The following is a 14,802-nucleotide window of genomic DNA, read 5'->3' on the forward strand; positions in this document are numbered from 1 at the left end:
CTACCAGTTCCCCAGGCTACTGCCTAATCATTTCTCATAGATTGTGCTTGCAGTAGAGGCAACATTTCCAAGGGGGGGGGGGGGAAGGGAAGGTTGTAGAAATAGAAAAATAAACATTTTAAAATATAGCTAATGTCTGCTACTAAATAAAAATGCTTTGTTTGAAGTAGAGCCTGTGTCAATATCATCGGATCCTAAAAATAAACATTAAGCCGACATATTGTAATGTATAACTAATAAGCAACAGGACAGTTGGAGCTTGGAAACCACTGTGAAATTCCCTCGTAAACAGAGTCAGGTCCCAAACTCAACAGCCAAAAAGCATGTATTCAGAGACCCCGACAGGTGGCAAATGTACAAGAAGCCTTATAATTGCAGACCTGCAAATCAAAGAAATACAAAGGACTGTAGAAAAACACAAAAGTAAGTAGCAATATGCATTGAGAAGCTGTATAAATGAGGTTTTTATCAAAAGCAGGATTAGGACTATAGTTAATTAATGTTTTCTTTAACTGGCTCAGGGCATAAAGTTCCTCAGGAACAACAAATAAAACAAACAAAAAACCCCAAGCAATCTACAAAGATTAAAAAACATAGTTAGTGTACTGTTAGTTGGCAATTTGATGAATCTAGTGAACATGTACATAAATATAAATGTATTCTAATTAAGACAGCCAGACTACAGTGAAATGGCATAAATGTTTATTTTATTAGCTCATCCCGAGGAAGAACACTGTTGAGCCAGAAGTCCCCTGCGTGACTGCTTGAGCCTGTTGTTCCCACGCGGTGAAACTCGAGCAACGGCCCTGTTCACTGGTCCAACAAAGCAAGCGCTGGAGCACGTCCAGCTTTGTACGTCCCACTTCTAGCCGCTCAGCTAAGGAGAAAGAACAAAAAGTTTAGTACAGCTCAATTCTCCATCATGGGTTGAGCTGTCTGAAAATTTTCGAGCAAATAGTTTTCCATCAGAGACTGCTGCTTGGGTGAAATTGAAACATTTTTCGGGAAAGCACTGGTTACATCAAAATGTGCAGCGGAAATCACTGAAATATTTAGCTTTTCACAATAGCATAGTCACTTCCAAGTGCAATGATGGCAGAACAGAGCGTTGCTGCCTTTATCAGAGACGAACGTTTGACTGCAAAGAAATACAACATTCTGATAGGGTCGAAAAGTGCTTTCAGTGCATTTTATTTCATGTGCGAAGTCTGAATTTTCAACTTTCCTTTCCTAGTGCAGTAATAACTGAGTACCTTTCTCTCCAGACAACAAAAAATTATTCATTGAGTTTGCAATATGTAATATTAATAATAATGGTCAATACAATGTAAGTTTGCTAAACAAAGATGTACTTGTCACAGAGCAGGGATGTAACAGACATTTTCTACAACCTTTGGTGCAGTCACTCTTGCAGACTATCACATCTGTTACCTGAAAGAGACCATACCTAGATAATACAGCACCTGATCAGGCTTGAAGATACTCAGCAATTAAGCTCCATTGGCTCAAGGGTGTTGGGAGAAACGAATGAGTTACCTTACTGAGAACAGGAAACCATTTTTTAGGGTGCAGGTGGGGATTTATGGTACCTGAAGTTGTGCTACCATTGGTCGGTGTTAAGTCCCCACCGCACCTTCCTAGTTGTACGAGGGCAAGCAAGAATGATGCAGAGGAGAGCAAGCTGAGTTTCCTCCAGGCCAATAGAAAGTCAACTGAGGTGGGAGATCGGTCAATACAGAGGAACGGATCATCTGGTCTGTTGACTTCTGAGGGAGAAAGGGACCAAATCATTGGTCCATTCCTACGGAAAGGAAAATCTACGCTGAGAAATAACAGATATACTGAAAAAAGACTCTAGCTGACTTAGTTATCTTCTATGCACATTTTGTTTTCACTCCTCAAGTCTTTGTCCATCTCCTTCTCTAGGATGAGTTCAAGAAAAAGCAACACAAATCAGAACTGGCGACTAACTTGTCTCACGAGGGACTATTAGAAGGCAATGGTAAAGAAGCAGTTTTGAACTGGGGAGCTGCAGATACAGTGTAAGAAAACAACAGTTGATTAATTAAGCAAAGGTTAATTAAACTAAGAAAGAGGAAAGAACTTTAAATAATATTCAGTACAAGACAATATTGCTGTTTTTAATTTTGAGGAATGAAGGAAATTAATTCTCATTTTCATCCTCCTACTTCTCTGTCTGTGAATTATTAAGACATGGACTTCAACAGAAGCGTGGGGGAAGGAAAGTAGAGGATGGTATCATACACACATTATAATATGAAATATGTAAATAACATTCTAATATCTCTTGAATCACTGTCATTGGGCTTCATATGGTGATAAATGGGTGATTAGATCAGAGGGAAGGAATCTGTCAGGGACTCTGAGGAGCGGAAAAATGGGCGCAAGCGGAATAGAGGGCTGGGAAGCTGAGAGACACGAAGTCAAGGCAGAGGGTGATGCCAGCAGTCTTCTCCAGGGGAAGGGGTAGGCTTGCAAAGCTGCACCTGTGGGATAGGGAAAACTGAACATAGCAGTTAATACTGGGGTAATATGAATATATATAATACACATAAACACAAAATGTAGAAGACCTTTACGAGACCTATTTACAACTGGGCTGCAGCACCTCTGGTGTGGAGCTTGGAACAGCCCCAGCTTCCAGGTCTTGTATGCCTGGGTCGCTCCTGAGAGACTCCAGCTCGGTAACGGCTCCTGGAGGCAGGTATTTTGGAGCCGTGAGCCCGGCCACAGACAGCAGTCAGGGGACCCCGACGCCTGGCGGGAGGTGGTGCCTGCGTCCGGTGCAGCCCGGGCCGAGCGGCCACCACTGAGGTGCCTCTCACGCCCACCGCCAGAGGCGTCAGGGCCGGGGAGCATATTTCAGCCATCAAAATTACCTTAACGACTCTTAAGAGTTGTTGATCATCATCTTTGTATCCCTCTGTACTTTCAGAAATCATTGCTGAGCAATCATGCTTGACATTTTTTGTGCTGATATTTTTCCTTGTCAAATTTAAGAACTGGCAAAAGAACATATATTAAAACACATGAAAATATAGTCCATAAATTCCCTGTAGGACAATTTTCAAAATAAATGATTTGAAATATACAGTAAGAAAAAAAAGAAAAATTCTGAAAGTATGAAAAAAATGCAACACTACAAATGCAAAACATCAGATCTAATCGTAAGTCATCATGCACTTACCACACCTGCACTGTTCTTTTATTACCGTACAAGATGATGAAAATTTCACTAGTCCATTCTTTTTTCCATCTTTTCTGCTCCAACAGCAATGCAAAAGCCCTATGAAAACAAAAAATAAAGATACAGAGTTAGAAGGAAGCCCCTTCCACGCCAGTGAATAAAAGAAGCTGGGTGAACCACATCTCTTGCTTCGTTTTAGGAGTGTTCCTGTAGAGATTTTCTCCTGTTTTAGACCTAATAATAACGGAGCAATCGCTTTACCAGAAATCGCATTAAATGGTGTGAAAGAACAGCAAGTTCTCTTGTAAAAAGAAAACTAGCTAAGTTAATAGCCACCAGAGGTCGGGCCTTCTGGAAAGCAAGCTGCAACGACTCTGCAGTGAAAATGAAAGATGGACCTTCTTCAGCTGTGCTTTTACATGCAGTTCTTTTATATTGATATCGACATGTTTTATATTAAGTTTTATACATATGTATATGCAAAATATATATACACACATATATAGACACACGTACAACCTATGTATAGAGGTGTGTGTGTGTATATACATATGTTTACAGTGTGCATGTGTGTGTATACATACACACACAAACAGACACATATGGGTGCGTTCTCTTTGCATATTTGATACAAACATTACCAGAAGCTAGAGTTTCATATTCAGATTTACTGAAATTCATTTCCACAGAAGTGATCACGGCCAGTCAAGAAAACACGACGTTGTTTTCGCTTTTCCTTCCCCTTCACTCCTTTCTGCATCCGCGTATGGAGGAGGAAGTAATTATGAAATGTCAGCCATGCTCAGAAATCATAGCATACATGCTGGTTTTTAGTCTGAACTCCAAATATAATAAGAGCCGGTTAGCTTTCAAAGGTCATATAGATATATTTTCACCTGTCATCTCTTCGAAATGTTCTACAGCATTTGTTGTTGAGAAAGCTGAATGTTTTCCTTTTTAAGTTGGTTACGGAAGGAGAGTAGCTAATATCTGTTTCCTCTTTGCACGCATTTTATATCAGCACTGTTCCTGCACAACAGGATGAAGATTTCAATTGCACTTTATGTATCCCAATTTCTTAGCATCCATTTTAGGCTCTACAAGTGGCAAATTAAATTTATGCATATTAATATATAAATATTTGCATATAAGCATATAAACACATATACACATTTGTGTGCATGTGCAAGTCTTTAAATACACACACACACACCCAAGAAAGTAAAGAAAAATTTCATTTGTCGAAGTAATAACAGATCGCCATTTGGTTAATGCTTAATCCCTGAACTTTCTGTCCAGCGAACCCCTACCACGGGACAGCACAAACAGCCCATTTGGAAACAGGTGTGGTGGAAACCTAGAAGATGGTGCCTTTATTAAGGAACTGATTTTAACCCATCTATGTTTATGCCCCATTGGAAAAGACAAGATTTGTATTAGAAAAGATTTAGGATTCCTTTCTGCATTGAACATAATATATTTAGCAATCATTTGAGAGGCAGCTAAGTTCTGTGTAATTGCATTATAAAGCCACTATACTGAATGAAATTTATTAGCTCCTTAAATGAATTTATGAAGGCTTTTTTTTTTTTAATTTATGTACTGGAAGCATTCGCTAAGATAATGGTGAGTGACTTAATGTCTACATGGACGACAAATCCTTAGAATTCTTGGCCTCCCTGAATCTCAGTAGAACAACTGTAAAACTCAGATTGGAGGTGGCAAATCATCCTATTAAACAAAATACTTAGATTATTTCAAAAAAAATCCAAGTGTTTTTTGCTCTGCTTTGCTCGGGAACAACCTTTGCCTATGTCAGGTCAGAGAAAACAACATTTTCGTTGTAAATTGATGTGCTTGCCTCTGCATAACTCAGCTTTCCTCTCAATTATTACAACATGTTTTCTTTCTTAAACACTTCAGATAGCAAACCTCTCTTGATGCAATAGACATATAATAAAAATGATACTATATAAATAATATAAGTGAAAACAAAATTCCACACCATAAGTTTTAATAAAATTTCATGTTAACAGATATGGTTTGTATAAATTATAGCAATATTATGTTATCCAACACTGATTATTAATTTGGAGGATGTATTTTCCTCCAAACATATGTTGTCTAAGCAAGCAACTCATTGGTATTCAAAAATTTTAAGCATTTCTTTACATCAGAAAGGCAACACAAAATTTTCTAGTGCATCAGAAGAGGCCATGCCTTCTTGCATGACAGTAAAAAGATGGTTCAAGAATAATTTTTTTATATATATATGCCAATGTGAAGAAAATAAGGGTATTGGACTTCTGGAAGAGAATTTGACCTGTAATAACCTTTAGGAAAATGGAGCAAATCACAGCTGAAGCAAAGCATGTGTTTATGGAGGGCTACATGACCTGCAGCCCTCATTAGCACCAGCAGGGAATGGGACAAGCCCCCAGTTGCAAGTCACAGCATTTTCCCACATTCCCCACTGAGGTGTTTCTGATCTCTGTTCAAACTATAACTTAAAGATGCTTGGAGAGTTTCCTGCCACAAAGGCAAAGGCACTATAACTATCAAGTTGAGGAAAAATTACAGTCTGACTACATATGTAATAGCAGATGGTCTATTCATGAGCTGAAACCACTAACAAGACAACCCATGAAGGAGCTGAGCCAGTGAAAGAAGGAGTGATAATAGTTCATTTCCATCCATGAAAGCCACAGACAGACACTCTTTCCTCCATTCATTAGATTTTGTAAAAAGAAAGAAAGGGGGTTGATCCTGAACTGGGCAACTGAACACACACTCTAGCCTCATCTTTGGGTCTTTCAGAGCTGCTCAGCCTTACCCAAACTCTCTCAAACAAGAAAGAGGAGTAAAAAAACAACTATGGGATCTATCAAGAGAAATCAACCTTGTTGCCAAGCTAAACTTCAACATGAATTGCAAAGCACAACAAAAGGGATTGGATTTACGTCCAGCTGAAATTATTTTAATGGGATATCAAAATACTACTTTAATTTAAGATGCCAAGGCTTCTCCAGTTAAGCACTTTGTCTAGACTAGATTTTCAAGGATAAGATGCGAGTTAACACTGGTAAACAGATAAATCATGTGATTTCAAGTTTTTAATATCCTTTGAAGCACATCTATTCTACGGAAAAGTCAGGATGTGAGGATTAATGAAAGCATCGGCTCACTCAGGGCTGGAGAAGGCAAGGGAAATGATCATCTCTCTCCCTTAGAATCTTTGTCTGAATATAAAAGGGGATTTCTGACATTTTTTCAAGTTTTCTACATGCCAGGCAGCCTCACTGGGCTATTGCACACGCATGTCATGGAGAGCCACTATTTATGCACTAAGTCCTCCAGCATGTCAAGACACATCGGACCTACTGCGCATGAGCTACACACCATGCATGTATCCATATTTCTTCATTTCCTGACATTTTAGAAGCTCTCTTAAAATTTGCATCCCCTGTCCATATAACATCTTTACCCAGGAACACTTTGAGGCTGCCGGAACAGTTCCAGGGGGCACAAGGCTCCTTACCACAGTTAAGGAAACTTAGAAGCTTTCCCTGTCTGCCAGGAGAGATGTGCTGGTGATAGACAAAACACATTACTGTAATCTACTTGTTTATCTTAGGGTATTCTTTTCTCTCCAGTGTGTATTTTTGTCCCTTAAATAGAATTTTGTTATTATGGTTATTTAATTATTTTTCTTTATTTAGTCAGGTAAAAAATCTGATATAATTTTAGGAATTAACTAACAGGGAGCTAAATGCGATAGCAAATGAACCTATATGCTGTGAGGCTGACTGCCTTTTAAGAGGTTTTATTTTTACCAAAAAGGGAGCAATAAACAAATTGCAAATTCCAGTCAAGTTTTATTCATATCTTTGGTGGAGATATATATATATATATATTTATATTTTGCAGATAAAACAAGAAATGTCTTCATTAGCTTCATGAAACTAATTGCTCAGTGAAAAAGCCTAAGGGAAAATGTGTACTGTATGGAAATTTGTCATTTTCCAGCTATATTGTTTTGATGAATCAAACTAACTGATGTTATGAAATAAGTTACTGCATTTATTAGCATCTTGAGCCTCTACATCCCTGTGAATACATACATACATGCATAAATAGCTTGCAATGAGCAATTTATGAATATAGAACTAAAGCTTAGTCACAAACAGTCTACAGACCATTTCACCAGCTTGTTCACAACTTACTAATCCATAAGTAATATGCATGTTTCTGTTTGGAGGCCACAGATTCCATGTGAACTATCCCTGGCAGTGTTGCCTTGACTCAGAAATACTCAACTACAAGATGGCTGATCACCTAATTCACACTCCTCCTCTGTTATTTCGTGACTGTAGACCCCAACAAACAGCTCATAGTTTGTTTTAAAAAAAATTAAGCTCTTAATCTCTGGCCATCGGATGCAAAGATGTGAACAAGTATAAGCTCACTGCTAAAGATCAGATTTGTTTAAAATTAATTACAGGTTTACCTGGAGCCTTAGGGACTGTTATGGTGGCATGTCTGTCCTGTTGTCGGCCTGACTTAAGCACAGACTCCGAGCATAAACTTTTTTTCTCTTTGGCCATTCATTGCAGTTGGGCTTTGCTAGCAACTGCTCTTTGCCCCAGGCGTTGTCTGACAGCGCGGCGCTGGCCTTCCCCTGGCCTTGCCAGCACCGCAGCACCCAAGAGCTGCTACAGCCCGGTGGCATCAGCGCTGGAGCCAGACCGGGCGCCACATGCACAACGCGTTTGCTTCGCTTATTCCGTCCCTCGCAAGCCAAACGGGTTTGGCGGTAGAGGTCAGTACCTCTGGGCTTGCTTTGGTTTTTGAGGGAAAGTCTAAGTATATCACACCTGTGCAGGCAGCATTCAGAGATATGTATAATAAGATCCATAAAATTGTATTTATTGATATTAATTATATCTATATTCTTTATATTTCTCTACAGATTGAAAGCCACATCTACTTTTTGCTCACTATGCTTGGGAATAGTGGAATAAGTAGTTTATTTTTATGCTTATCATCCTCCCTGATTTTTTAAAGAATAATATTCTCCCTAGGAACAGAAGTGTCCCAAGTACTCCAAGATTCACTGAAAAAGCACATCAGTGGGCCAGGATCCTTCCTAGCCAACTCTTTATGAGTATCCATGTGTAAATTATTCAATCAAATTGATTTTTTTAAATTGTTTATGTAGCTCCAAATTACATTCTGTTAATGACTTCTAGGTTACTACTGGGCTGCAAGTACATCACCAATACTTTATGATCCTTCTGTCAAATACAAAAGACATTCATTGAACACTTCGGCCCTTTCTGCCGAGCACTTTAAGAGCACGGAGCTGGTTGTGCTCTCTGAGGTCATCAAATGCAATCCCATTATTAAGGCAACTACGTCACATAAGCTTAGTCATATTTCTATAAAAGTACATTTTGCTGATTCCTTGCAGATAGTGATCACATCCAGAAATAACTAAGCCTTACATTATTAGCAGCATTTGTTCTCCAATTTGTCTCTAACAATTAAACTAAAATAACACCTTTCAAAAATATTTAAATTTCTAATAAGATGAGATTTAGTTCCATTTTTAAATCCACTATAGGTGGTCCAAATCACAGCAGTCACATACAATCTCTCTCCGAGGGATTTTTGAGTCAAATCAAATTCTGTTTTAGTCATCTCTAATGTATTTCTTCACTGCCGGAAAGGCTGTTATCCTACATGCTGCTGGCCCTCTAAATCCCTCATATTGTTAATAGTTAACATGCTTGTTTTACCCCTACAGTGCTTTGCTCCACATCCTGTACCTGTAACAGCTCTTCCAAAATTGCCCAGAGAATTTGTATTTACCAGAGTGTGTGTTTACTATTCCTGCTGTTTCTTTTTACCTTCGGCATTTCTTTTCTTTTTCTTTCTTTATTTCTTGGCCACTGGTCCGTTCCTATCTCAATGGCCATTTCCTCTTTCTTCAACAGCTTTCTCGAAGCTCCATCTTCTCTTCCTCCTCATTCCCTACAGCCACTTCGCTCACTGTTCCTCCTAGTTTCTCTTCCGCTAGATGCTTTGCTTCCTTCTGTATCTCATCTTGGGGGCTTCCTTCCTTGTCGTTTTCATGGCAAATGCCCATGAGTCTGGAGTTTCCTGAGCACCTTCCTCTTTCTTGCCCTCATCACATCTTCAGGCTTGCATCGGGAGGTAGTTGCACCACTGGCTACATCCTCATTCCTCAACTCAGCTTTTCCACAAACTTCATCAGAAAAATTTCACGCATAAGGAAATTTGGTCAGATCACCTTTGGTAACAACATTTATGTCCCCACCTTTCCCGGCTGCCAACCCTCCTCCTGGGGTCATCTATAGTGCTGACAACACAGAAATCAAGGTTTGGGGGCTTTATTCACTTCTCTTTCACAGTGTTATAAAGAGAAGACTCTTCCCCAAATTTACTAACATCTCTATCAAAAAACAATCCCAATAAAAATGAAAAAACTCCCAGATTCTTATAACTTTAATTGCTCCAAAATAACGTATTTTTCCTGTATGAAGCACATAAAATCACACCAATCCTTTTATTCATCTAATTACTTAAAGTACATGGGCTATACTGTCCTTTCAAAATAGAGCTGCCTTTTTCTTTTCCTGAAGACTTTAGAGGATCTATATTATTATTCGTTATATTTGTATGCTGAACATTCTTTCATATTAATTAATCTGCTCAACTTTATTCTTACATAATTGTAGCCTGAAAGAATATAAATATTAAAACATTAATAAATATTGTGTAGCTGCTGTTATTCAAAGAATTTCACATCCATCTTTTCTCATTTTTTGTTTGGGAGTAGGCAGGGGATGAGGGTTTAACATGCAAGTCTTTTATATTTCTGCTAACGTGAAATGACAGAGTCTTTCATAATCCTGCCAAAATGTAAATTCTTTAGTCTATTGAAGACTAAAAGTTTCATCTGTATAAAAATGACAAAATATATCACACTAAAATTGACAGAACAGCTATAATGTAAAGGAGATGTGGCTTAATTAGAGCTCTCTCCCCAGATAGACTGAGCTTGCCAATGTAATTTTAATTATTTCTGTCTATTAAATCTACAATCACCTATTACCACTGCTATACATCACATCAGAAGAGTACTCCCTTCAGGAAAGCATTGCCATCTTTATCAAGAAAATATTACCGTTTCACCGTGCAGTCCCTTACCACCCAAACTGCTGTCAGTAAGTTAAATGCAAACATCACTACCCCGCAGAACTGTGCATCCAATAGCAAATCAGGAATGGCTGGCGTGACGGATACGGATGTATCCGCTTCCTAACTGCTAGAAGTAACAGGCCGGATTTTCTGTAATGCAGGGGAGTCAGTGGCACTGCCTTTCCTCAAACCGGTGAGGTGTCTGCCTCCTTGCCTATCTTCTGACCTGCCGTCTTTGCTCAGCCGTACTGCGGAGGATCACCAAGCCAGAAGTAAGGAGAGAGGAACCTAGCGACCAGCAATATTGTTTGAGGTGACCTGCTGAGTTTCCTTCCAGGTCGGTTTTCTCGGATTCTGTAATTCAAAAATCAATGCGAGCAAAAGGTGTGGGCAGAGATGATGGCCAGCGTTACCACCTCTTTCATTTCCTTTTGCATGAATGTAACACACACATTTTAAAATCGTTGTTTGCCGTTTCTATACTTTAAACTACAAATCTTTATGAGTATTTTAAACGTGATGCACACAACCAATGCTAATGAATTCTAGCACAGTTAGGATAGTCAGATTCGTTTCATATGAATACAGCTCACACAGGATTGAAATAATTTATTTTAGTAGACTGAAATAGCAACCATCATCTCCTGTGTTTGGTAAGTGCCGACTGGCTTTGGGTCCTATAAGCAAGCAATGCTTAAGTGTTATTTTAGACTTCTGTTTACATAGTCATCTGGATACCCCCCACCTTTTTTTTTTTAATTGCACTTGATTGGTCAAAAATGAGGAAGAAAAACATTTAAAAAAAATAGCAAATGCTTGTTATCTAATTCTGGTGACCTGTAACAGTCTCCATCATCAACCTACATAATTTTCAAATGGGCATCGTCTGTGATGCTTAGGAAGAACTGCATCAACCATGTGAAAATGTATCTCCTCCTCCGCCTCCAAACTCTTCTTTGCCCTTATGCCTGCTTGTATGCCCCTAGCACTTGTCAATCAGCCAGCTGATACTGTCAGCTGAATTTTCATGCATCTGTCTGGGTACGGTCTCTTTTACTTCAATAGTAATTTCTTTGTGACAGGCTCAGCTTTCTATTCCAGATTTGGAGATACTAAGGTCTAAGACTGTTGTTTCTAAGTAGTACAGCAAATAATACTGTAATAATAGTAATAAATTGCATTGTTAGCCAGTTCTCAGAGACTGTAAGTCTTATTATAAATGAATGTTCCAAACTAGACAGAGAGGAGTATAAATTACAGAACAATAATTTGGGAAGTACTGTGAGCTGAGATCTCTGTAAGTAGGAGAAAAGAATTACCACTCTAAGTCAGAGAAAAGTTTCCAGAATAACTGTGTAAAAATACCATGGAATTTTTCAGTCCTTACTGCTTATGAAATACATGCTAGGAAATGAGAGATAGTGATCACAAAAAAAAAGGAGGAAAGAGGCACTTTCATGGAGTTTCCCACTTGATGAGAACATTTACTTAGCGGAGGAGGTAACATAAGAATGAGGAACTGAGGAGAATGTGGGCAGGAGAAATGTATTATTTATGGTGCCGTGGGATCGCCTACTACTTTATTCACAAATGTACTGCTTATTATATATCATATAACTACAGTTTTTCATAAAACGGCACAGTTGTATGCCTTTAAAGCCCAGAGGTTGATCATAATACTCTTAGCAGAGTCCTGGAACTTTCAGGTACCTTCAGCTCAGGATTGTCCTGCCTGTCTGCATCAGTGCTGGAGATCCCAGATTGTGAGATATTAGTCATTTAGTAAAAGCCAAAGACATATTTTTAAGCTTTTGTAGGTAGAAAAGGTATAGTCTTGGAGGGCATATTGCCAATAAAACTTGCATAATAAGCAATTAGGATTTTTCTTGAGGGAGAACTGAGTAAAAACTCGAGGAATGTTCCAAAATAAATAAATGTAGACCAGTAGGACTTTTGCTGACACAGTTTTTGTAGCACTATTTTTACTGCACAAATGTATATTTCATTTTTATTTTGATCAATTAAATTACCTGGTGACACATCAGACAGTACAACCAGGAAATTGAAATCAAAATCCAGCATCAAACAATGAAATCAAAATCCAGCAAACAAAGAAAAGTAAACAAGAAAGGACATTGTCTGATATGGAAAGATTTAGACTACTGAATGGGTAATAAATAAGAGCTCTGGTATGCATCCTTAAAACAAACAGATTCTTCAGAGACTGTCAAAATTTAGCATTAATAGTGGAAAAAATACTGGAAGATCTCAATAAACAGATTCAAGCTATCAGCCCTGAATATTTTTCACCGCCTGAAAGAGACAGGACAACATGCATGTTACACTTTGGCTTCCAGCACTCCCAATCTTTATGGTTTTTTCCTTAAGTCCATTTTATCATGGAAAGCATTTTAGACACACCACAACATAGCTGGAATAGTCTTGACAGCAAACCACACCTAAGATGCTGGGGGCCTTTTTCATTTGTTTCCCAGATAAGCCAATAAGTTAGGTACCATTCCTGATGGGATCCGAATCAGGGACCTATCCACAGCGCCACAAGGTCATTCTGTTTCAGATGGCAGCTCTCAACCTTCCTACTGACATCGGTCCGTTTTGTGTGACCAGAACATGTACTGAAACTACAATACACGGTAAGCATCCTAATCAGCTTGCGGATTATTCTCAAACTCTAGCCCTCAAAGCCAACCAGTATTTCACAGCCAAAGGAAAACTGAATGGCTTCACTAATAGAAACAGGGAGTTTTTCCCAAGACCACCCATAAAGCTCTGTATGCAGACATACTCTAAGACCTAGAAGAGCTGGCATGCCCTCAAACTGAGGAGGAAATTGGATCCAGCTCTCCTTCATCTTGAGTGAGTGTTTAATTCAATGATTAAAAGCATCATGTCTTCCAGAACTGTGCAATTCCAGCTTCTACCCACATTTCCAAGCAAAGTTATTTTGAAAATCCAGTGTCTATTTGAATAGAGTACAGAAAGGTTTTGGAAATGTTACTAATTTTTTATAAATTCACACAGTTACATCAGAAACTGGAAACAGACGATTTATGACACAATAAATAAGCTTGTTCTGGTAAGTCTTCATTCCAATACTTCATAAGTGCCACAGTGAAACTGTGTCCTCCTGCCGCCAGTAACAGTAAGGAAATGGATTTCTTAAGAGGCAAGAATGCTTTGAAGACACTTTTAAGAAAGCAACTCAGAAACAAAAATAACTAGTAAAAAAAGGCAGTGACCAGAGTAGCAAAAATCCCCAAACTCCAAATCTATGTTTAGATGTTATGAATGCTCTAAACAAACAGTACCAGTAAGCATACACCCTTTAAAAAGGAGGCTGAGTAACCCAAACAATTAACTTCTTCAGAGGCTTACAAAGACTTCCTTATTGCCCCTATCTTCCTAAAAACTCTACTAGCATAATCCCCACACTTTCTGAATACTCAGCTCCCAGTGGTACTTTGCACTTCTCATGTAACAGAATGTTTTAGCACAGAAGTCAAACAGAGAGGATAGATATACATAAAGCATCAAATAATAACCATCATCTTATTATGTTCGCTTAGTAACATTCATTTCAGGTCCACTAAATTCCATGTGGAAATAAAAAAAAAAGTAGATTCTTTAAAATGCCAGTCCATGCTTTAGCCACTTTTTACTTTTATTGTTCTGTAATGTGAAACCCATTAGGAGTAGGGAAGTTGATGGTTAGAAGGACTGGTCAAACACATTATAGTATTAAATTTAAAGGTATTTTAAAATCCAGCCTCATTTCAAGGCAAACTAAGTGTGCAAGCTGTGCTTCTTATACTAAACTTCTTCATTTGGTGGGGACAGAAAGAGCATCTAATATTCCAGCCCTGAGAAGTGTGTAAGCAGCCCAGGAAGGAAGCCAGTATATTCTGAAATGCCAAGCAATATTTGCTGTCAGAAGTTCAAAACGTCTAACTGCAAAATCTGGATTTCTGTGGAGGCCAAATCTGTGAAGGAATTTAGATGTATAAATTTGCAGGTAGAGACCTCTGAATATCCCTGAAAGCAGGGACATCGAAAGCTCCATGTACAATGCTGCTTTCGGAAATCTCTGCTGTGGGTACCTCTGTGCTCTTAAAAGTCTGTGGCTATTACCCAGCAAGAGCAAGCACGAGCAGAGGATAATGAAATTGAGAGGGGGGAAAAAAGATACAGAACTGTTAAAACAGAGTACCATAGCAGCCCCATTAAAGCTGGTGCTCAAAAACAGCTCGTGGTGTCATGACTGGCACTCGCGCTCGTAGAGCTTTCCTCCTTCTGCTCCTGCACCAAATTGTATCTCACAGACACAGGGCTTGCTGTTATTTACAGACAGC

At 38.7% G+C, this 14,802-nt stretch overlaps 1 long non-coding RNA gene across 2 annotated transcripts; it reads right to left on the minus strand.

The window, feature by feature from the left end:
- Nucleotides 1–685: 685 nt before the first annotated feature.
- On the minus strand, nt 686–4,227 carry LOC112992351 (uncharacterized). 2 transcript variants are annotated; one of them, XR_010386013.1, is made up of 4 exons: nt 4,105–4,227; nt 3,209–3,307; nt 2,901–3,023; nt 686–1,801 (listed from the first exon to the last, which is right to left on the minus strand). It is a non-coding gene; the product is annotated as an uncharacterized LOC112992351 (long non-coding RNA). The 2 variants fall into 2 exon arrangements; XR_003261505.2 differs by having other exon boundaries at nt 686–3,023.
- Between the last annotated feature and the right edge of the window lie 10,575 nt (nt 4,228–14,802).

Source organism: Dromaius novaehollandiae, chromosome Z (assembly GCF_036370855.1).
Source record: "Dromaius novaehollandiae isolate bDroNov1 chromosome Z, bDroNov1.hap1, whole genome shotgun sequence".
Taxonomy (NCBI): Eukaryota; Metazoa; Chordata; class Aves; order Casuariiformes; family Dromaiidae; genus Dromaius; species Dromaius novaehollandiae.